The sequence below is a fragment of the Balaenoptera ricei genome, chromosome 4 (genome assembly GCF_028023285.1).
Source record: "Balaenoptera ricei isolate mBalRic1 chromosome 4, mBalRic1.hap2, whole genome shotgun sequence".
NCBI classification, from domain to species: domain Eukaryota; kingdom Metazoa; phylum Chordata; class Mammalia; order Artiodactyla; family Balaenopteridae; genus Balaenoptera; species Balaenoptera ricei.
Genome location: NC_082642.1, coordinates 81,794,772 through 81,803,929, shown reverse-complemented (window position 1 = coordinate 81,803,929; position 9,158 = coordinate 81,794,772).

Here is a 9,158-nt window from a genome sequence, read left to right as displayed (position 1 = left end):
GGTAGCTACCCCTTCCCCCATCAGACCTCTATTTCTACTTTCTCAGAGCTAGGAAATCCCAGCCCCAACCAACAGACCTGCACAGAATGAAAACCTGAAGACACCAGGAACTGGGCCAGAAATGGAATATGACATCCAGCTCTACTCTGAGAATGGGTTCGACCTGGACCCAGGTGGATAGAGTGGAGTCAAGGATTTACTGTGCTATAAAAGCAGATGACCACTCATTTAAGAAACGGTAACCAGAAAATAAGACCACCATGGGGTCTGTTTAAAAGATATTGATCGTATCATGCAGGGTTCTTAGTTGTAAATTAGTTGTGAAGTAGTCTCTGACAATATAAACAGAAAATAAATTTATTAAACTGATGTTGAGGAGCTTCCATTGTCTACTTTGAGACTAAAGCGCAGGTTCAAAGACTATATAATAAGCTATTGAGTTGCTCCCATGGTGACACCCCTAAATGCTACAGCTGGCTATGGACATTAGTGCTTGTACCCAACCCTAGGTGCTGCCTCTAGAACTGCCGCCATGCTGCATCTGGAAACTGGAGTTGGCCAGTTCTGCTCTGCTTCCTTGATCCACTCGTGTTAGTCAGTGCGTAGACCAGAGACATCTAATTGGCAGAGCCTACTGCGTGTGCCCTGATGGTAAGGGAGATGGAGAAATTGAGTTTCCAGCATTTTCAATTTCTATATGGAAAACAAACTTTGCTCCAAAAAATGGGAGATTCTCCAAAGGTAGGAAGGAGGAAGGAAGAGATTCAGATGCTGAGACACAAAAAGAATGACAAATGTCCATGACCCTATAGAACAAGGGAAAAGAGAATATTATCCTGGAAAAACAAAGGGAGAACAACCTTTGATTTGCCCAAGGAACCAGAAGAAAATGAGAAAGAGGTTTTTGGTATTCTCTAAAAAGTTAAAGGCAATGCCTTTTGCAACAAGGACATAAGTAATAAAGAGAGATTTCAATATGAAAAGACAACAGAATAACTGAAATGGGAAATGGACAAATATTTAGGAAATTTAAAAAGTGCCAATAGCAGAATTAACATCCACTTTGGGGGTGAGAACCAAGAGCAGAAATTACCCAGAAAAATCTAACCAATGACACAGAGGATAAACTTAAGCATCTCTCCTAGATTATGGAAAAAAGCCTAAAGAGATCAAAGTAAAAGGAGAAAATCATCTATGTAAATCAGGGGCCAGAGATCCAACCTGAAAATTATTGAAAGTAAGTCCTTAGGAAGAAAACAGGACCTGGCTCGGAAACAATCACTGGTCAGAAACACTGACTAGGGCATCAGTAGAGGAAACTTTCCCAAGCTGCAGAGGTTACCTGGGTGTGCAAGTCACAGGCTCCACACTACATTCAAGGCAAAACCAAAGACAAGAGATTCACACGCACACACATCAGGGTGAAATGTTTGTAACACGGAGTAAAGCGAAACGACAACAACAAATCCCATAAACATCTGGGTGGCAAAAAGAGTTTACCTAGCAAGGAATAAAAATCACTTTAGCCTCAGAACTTCCCTGGTGGCGCAGTGGTTAAGAATCCGCCTGCCAATGCAGGGGACACGGGTTCAACCCCTGGTCCGGGAAAATCCTACATGTGGCGGAACAACTAAGCCTGTGCGCCACAACTACTGAGCCCGCGTGCCTCGAGCCCGTGCTCCGCAACAAGAGAAGCCACCGCAATGAGAAGCCCGCACACCGCAACAAAGAGTAGCCCCCGCTCGCCACAACTAGAGAAAGCCCACGCCCAGCAATGAAGACCCAATGCAGCCAAAAATTTAAAAAAATAATTAATTTAAACAATCACTTTAGCCTCAGCTTTTTGGGCCATAATAAAATGTCAAAAGTAAATAAAATAAGATTTATATCATTTTGGGGAGAATAGTTTTGACCAAATGAACATGTTTTACTTGTGTGAAAGCAACAGAAAGACATCTTAGGCATGAAAAAGAAAATACTCCAAGATCTCGCTTCTGGAAGTATGGTCTGTAGGCCAGCAGCACCAGCACCATCTAGGAGCTTGTTAGAAATGCAGAGTCTCCAGCCCTCCGGACCTACTGAATTAGAATCTGCATTTTACCCAGATCCTCAGGCAATTCCTATGCGTGTTACTGCCTGAGAAACACTGGGTTAAGACGAACCCTACAGACCAACAATGGAACCAAAGTTATGAACTCGGGAATGGTGAAGTGATGGTTTAAATGATTGGCAAACTGCTCTGTGAACTGTCAACAGGGCCCCCACCTCATCAGAAGGTCCCTGAAGAGCATGGTCAAGATCACCCGTGACTAAACAGGTGGGACGAAGCATCTGCAACAACAGGAAGCGTTGGTGCCCTCTTGCAGTAGCGTCTGGATCGAAGTTTCCCTTTTATCGCTTTCATTGTGGCATTTTATCTCTTTTGAGACTAATACTGTCATTGAACACAAGAAATTTCTCTTTCAGGACCCATCACTTAATTATTGAGAAAAACAATTAAGTGTGATTAAAACAATGTTTAAAAAATATCAAAACAGTTATGTCTGTTTAAAAAAATACCGGAAGGAAATAAAGCAAATTATTAAATAATAAAATTATTTCTTTTTAAATCTCTATATTTTTCAGGTTTTCTTGAATGAGCTGATTATTACAGATTATAAAAAAAATTTTTAAATAAATGTTTTCTGGCATGGTGAGAATACTTAAGCCAGGAAACAAATCATAACTTATATGGGATATTTCCCCTAAGCCTTCCTTTCCAGCATTTTCTCACTTTTCCCCTTCCTGCTCTCTGTTCTAACAAAACTACCTTATGCTTTGTCACCTCACTGTCTTTACTAACTGGGAAATCCACCTCTCCCAGCCTACCAAAAATATCTGAGGGGACAAATCCTATAGTCTTTCAAAGCTGGTTCAGGTGACACCTTCCCTACAAAAACCTCCCTGATAGTTAGAACCATTGGTATTCTAACCCTCCTTCAACTCCCTGTGTGTTTCTTCAGGTCTTTTACACTTTATATCTCATATTATTATGTTATTAATAGTAATAGTAGTATTAGTAGTAATAGTCTAAAGCCTTTGCTATACTATGAGCTCTTCAAGGCCTTTTGGAGTTTTGAAAATACCTTGATTACAGTAAACACCAATAGGTGTTGTTAAGTGAATGATTCATCATTTGTCCTAGGAGTTGAGGCAGGTGCAAAAGATTGTGGAAATACCCCACGTCTTTTCTTTTTACCAGCTGTGTAGCATTGCTTTGAGTTTGGTTAATATAGCAACTGAGAGGTTTTAGTAACAATAGCTTTTTAGGCTTGACAAATAGAAAACCCAAGGAAATACTTGTGTTTCTTTTTAAAAAACACCAAAAAGAACATGTTGTATCTTTCTGTATTTAGAACAACTTACTATCCTGCCTTGGGCAACTTGCTTCCTGGGCTCCAGAGGAACTGTTTGCTCTAAAATTAGAAGAAATTAGTTTGGATTCAGAGCTCTCTAAGGCCCCTTCCAAATCTAGCCTTCTATAATCCTAAAAATGATGATAAAGCCAAGTTTGGCTTTTAGGGACTTAAGTTGTTGTGTTCCAAATATGACAATGTCAAAGTGCCATAACTATTAATAATAAATGCTTAGTATTTACAAGAATATGCAGCCTGATTCTTGATTCTCACATCATCTAGTCTCTGCTATAGTAGTATTTTTTTCTTTTTAGAACAACCTAAAGCCAAAGGCTTCCTCTCTCATTGTTTGCCTTCTCAAGTGGAGACACGCCTTCTGCAGCCACAGCGGTCCCCAATTAACATTTCTCCTTGCCACCAGTGCACGAGCCCCCATGACTCAGCAATCCCAGCCTCTGAAAGAGTCCATCATCATGACAAAGCATCAACCATTAAGCTTTCTTGCACACTAGTTCTGAGTCAGGCAAGTACAACTTTCTTCCCAATGTAAATCTCCAGATCCAATTAAGTGACCAACTTTGAATTCATTCCACGGGAATTTTATTGATAATCTATTAGGTACATAGTTATACCTTGTAAACTGTGGATGATACGTAACACATAATCTACCATAACACAAACAACTAACGTTTATTTCCAGTTTTACAGTTTATGAGTGGTTTCCACATATATGTGTGCCATATTGTCTCTTAGAATTCATATCAACGATTGTTGAGTTGACTTTCAAATGTGTTGTAGTTAAGAAATACCAAGAGAGGCCTGCTCCCCACACTCTGTTGTGGTCAACACAGAGCAGAGTCCAATCGTCAGCACTGCTGCATCAACAGAGATGGGGACATTCTATTCATTCAACCAGAGGTGATCACTTCATATACCCATATATCATCTCAACTGCCCAAGCTGAAACCAAAGTTTTCTTTCTCCATAAAGTCTTCCTAGATTTCCACCTCTCCAGCCAGAAAAATCTCCCCTTTTCTGAACATCCATAGTACTTTTCTTATATCTCATCTATTATATTTTTATTACATTAAAAAAATTTTTTTTGAATTTTATTTTATTTATTTTTTTATACAGCAGGTTCTTATTAGTCATCCATTTTATACACATCAGTGTATACATGTCAATCCCAATCTCCCAATTCATCATTTTTACATTAAAAAATTTTTATTACATTTTTCCTTCTTGTTCATATTTTATTGCCTCGGCTACTCTGTGAATACCTACTCTAGACCCACTGAGGCAGAGTCTAAGAGGCATCTGTAATTATAAAAAGCTTCATGGTTCATATGCGGAGCCAGAGTCACCTGCGTGAAGGGCAGAAGCCATATACATAAGTCACATATCCCTTGAGAGACAGTGGACACAACGGTGAAGAGCCCAGGTGCTGGCGTGCCAGACTACCCTGCTTCACAGCCCAGCTCTGCCACTTACAAGTCAGGCCTTCAGCAAGTCACTTAACCACTGTGAACTTAATGTGTGAATGAGGAGATAATAGAACCTGCCTCATGGGTTCGTGGTGAGCTTCAATGCGTCAACACGCATAAAGACTAGAAGTGACTGGCTACGCCGGTCAACTGTTATTCTCCCCTATGGAAGCCTGTGCCCAGGAGCTGCTTTCTGATTAAATATTTTAAAAAACCGTAAGCATATAATTTTATCGCTGTGAAGCACAACCACATGCATAGACTTGTATCACTTATTTCTCAGGGGACTTAGGCGAACTAATTGATTTAGGTTCATAAATCAGAACCCTCTGTGATCCTTACAAAGCGTACATACTAGTACATGCATTATTTCTGTTTTTACAACAATTGGGCCACTTTCTTCTCTCTGTGGCAAAGTTCATTCATGGGCATGTAATTGTTGTCAGCAAGCAGCAAGCACAGGGCATTTCTAAAGACTTCATTGGCCCAACCATGCCATGGGTTGAGAGTCCCCAAGCAGAGGAACTTTCACAGGTCATTTCCCAGTGACATGTGACAAACTGGAATCCTAACAGAAGCCTCAGGTGAGTGAGGCCAGAGGGTGCACTGGCCAGACCTGAGGAGGCTGTGGGCAGGAGATTAGACTTTACGGTAGCGCAGACAAGTGAAGGACTCTGATTTATTTTCACTTTTCCTACAACTTGCATATATTTCAGTCCCCAGGCTGCATTTTTCATATGCTATACCTTGTTTAAATATCAGGAAGTAAGAAAACTTAAAGTAAGTATCTTTAAGCAAAAATCGCCATTGGTTAGGGCAGTAGCATGTTTGCAAAGATGGCTACAATAATCTCTTTGCAATGTGACTCTCTCTGCTATCCCTCCCACAAAGAGGTGGAGTCTACTTATCCATCCTTTGAATGGAGGCTGGCCTTGTGACTTTGACTAATAGAAGAATACAGCGGCAGTAATATTTTGTAACTTCTGAGCCTAGGCCTTGAGAAGCCTTGTAGCTTCTGCTCTTACCCTGTCTTGCTGTGTTTACAACGCAACTGTATGTGAAAAACCCTGAGCTGGCTTGTTAGATGTTGCAGGCACACAACCTAGACAAAAGCACACAGCATTGTAAATCAACTATACTCCAATAAAAATTTAAATAAATACCCAAAATTAAAAAAAAAAAAAGAAGGGTTCAGCAACTACGAATGAGTGTAAAGACACTTACATAGCTCGGACAGCTCATTCACAGACAGAAACTAAAGTGAGTTAATGAACTCCCCACCCCTTTCTACACACGTGAACTCAGATTTCCAGACATTTGCAGAACTCAGATTACCACGGACCCTACAGCTCCACTGTTATCTCCATTTTCCACAGGTGAGGGACCTGGGCTGAGAAACTTGTTTGAGATCATTCAGACCAGGCAAGGCTCTAACAGGAGTTTACTGAATCTAAGCCCAGATCTTTCACACTTGCCAATGATGTTTGGGAATTGGTAACTCTGTTGAGTTAAAGCTCAACCACAGGAAAATTATATACTACATGTATGTCATTGCCCACTATGGTCACCATAAACCAAGATTCATGATTAATTTTTTTTTTTTTTTTTTGGCCACGCCACGTGGCATGTGGGATTTCAGTTCCTCGACCTGAGATCAAACCCGTGCCCTCTGCAGTGGAACCTCAGAGTCTTAATCACTGGACCGCCAGGGAAGTCCCCCATGATTGATTTTTAGCGAGTGAAATAGCCTGTTTTAACATTCTTGTAGAAACACTTGCACTCAGATGTTAGAAAAGCAATGGCTTTCTTTCTTCAGCAACCCACAGAACAGAAATGAACTTGCCCTTGTGACCCCAGAGGTGCAGAAGTTAGAATCAAAATTTGGACGTGGCAGGAGGTAGATTGTAGCTTATATTTTTTTAATCCTTTTTTTAAAAATCTAATTTCTGTCATAAAATTGGCATCTCCCATCCCTAAGGTGTCCAGAATCTCGCAGATGGGACTCCAGGGCTAGTCAAGAGGGCCGGTAATCTGACATCCCAGATTCCTATACGGAAGTTTATAAAAGCTGAGTTCCTTGGACTTAAGTGAGGATTACTGCTTTTATTGACTCTCTGAAAAATCTTGTCCCCAGAGAAAAGGCCTGTTGCATCTGTTCCCCAAACATTGAGGAACCCTTTATTCAGGACCCTTTTGGAACATAAAGAACATTTGTTCTGACTAGGTAGCCTGGCAACTGAAATTCACCAGCCCTCCGTACGTGCACATTACAGTGCCAAAGATATTTATGGCAGGGTCTTTAGGGGTCTCACATACCCTTGGCCACATGCCTTCAGTACTGGGGAGACAGGCTTCTACAAGACGAAAAGCCCCCTGTAATTTTTGTCTATTTCAGTTTTCTCACGCATGTCAAAGTAGGAAGAAGTAAGGTGGGGGAGGGCAGGAAAGAAAGAAGCTGGTACTGGTCCTTGAGGGTATGCCAGGCACTAGACTAGGGGCTTTGCAAAAGTTTTCTTCTTTAATCCTGTAGACAACCATAGAGACAGCTGGGTTTATTCTCTTTATTTTACAGACAGGTAAACTTCTCCCTGGTCCCATTGCTAAAAGGGGTTAGCTGGCTCTAAAGCCCGGCTCTAAAACCCCTACCTTTCCCTCCAGCAGCCCCGCAGAAAGGCTTTGGTGAAAGTAGCTCAGTCTCTCTCCCGGAGTCCAAAAGAAGAATCATGTACAGTGTTCTTAAATCACGTAATCTGTGTCATACACACAAGCCCTCACCACCTCAGGAGGCCCCCAAGGAAGGGAAAACAGTGTTCTGATTCACCGGAAACCCACTGGGCTGACCAAATGCCCATCTCTGCTCTGAATTCCAGTTTGTCCACTTGTAAATAAAGAGCTTTGGACTACTTGCTTTCTTCAGCCCTATTTCTAGTTCTAAAAAATGTCCATGGAATCAGTCAAAGAAATGATTACCTGACTAATGTGTGTTAAGGAATTTCTTTCAACAGTGAGAATCCCTACCTCTGCGAGTTTTATTTAAAAAATTTTTTTTTCATGTGCATACTTGGTAGGAGTAGAAGGTGTGAGAGTGGGGACCTTTATTTATTCCCAGGGTGTCTTTGGCATAAGCAGGATCTGAGATCTTCCATCACACATGAGAATCACAGACATCTCCCCCAAGGCGTGTGAGCTGAGCCCCACTCAGCCTTTGCTGAGAAGCTAGCAGCCTGCCAGGTGGGGCTGGAGGTGACAGGGAATGTGGTGGGAGACAGATGGAAGAGCAGTGTTGGGTGTCATGAGATGCCGTTCTAGTGTGGACCCCAACTCAGGGTGTGATGGCAGGTAAGACGTGGCTTTTCCAGCCTCTAGTTTCTCAGCTCTGAAAGAAGGAACTTGGGCTGACAGATGGCCAAGCAACCTAATAAGATGGCCCGTGCGTGATCATATAACTTGATTCACTGGTTATAGACTTCAGTTCTTTAGAGCTGGATTTAAAGGTATGCCCTTTGGACCTTCTTTCAGCCTCATAGATCATCTTGGGCTAGTCAAGTTCATCTTGTACACTGTGTGTCTGTGAATAAGTTACCTTATGGATCATCCAAGATTCCTACTCCAGGAACAAAATAGATTTTGCTCTTTATTGAGCAAAAATGTATTACTTGAGAAGGTGCAAAGAACCAACCTAAAAACTCCTTGAATTAGACAAAAATGGCTCTGGGGAAGTTACCCACTCATCACTGAGAATGGGGCTCGCTACCCCTCACAGACAGTCAAGTAACTGGTCTAGATTTAAGAACCCAGTCTCAAGGAGACCAGAGAAAGATGCTAAGCTCAGCTCTTTCCACTAGTGCTCAGACCAAGTCCCAAGTCGTCCAGCCTGAGAACCTTCAGTGAGTCACAGCCAGCTGAGAGGCACAGCTTGAAAAGGACCATAGGTCTCTAGCACTAGGAAAGCATTTTCATTAAACCTGTTAACTAGAAGCTAGTACATTCTCCCGCCAAATCCAAGAATCCCTTCCAGAGCATCCCTGACAAATGGTTGTTCCCTTTCTGTTTCAACATTTCCAACAACCGGAAATGTACCACTTTAATGTGACAGCCAGTCCCATTCTTTTCCAGCAATTAGTTAGAAAGTTATACTGTGAGAGCAGTCTCTCTGTAACGGAGTAAAGAATGTCTTTCTATCATTCACTTGTATCAAGCTTTCTAAAGGAGGAACCATCTCCTATAGAGCTAATCAGGATTGTTAACTGCAAGCAACAGAAACAGACTCTGGTCCCTT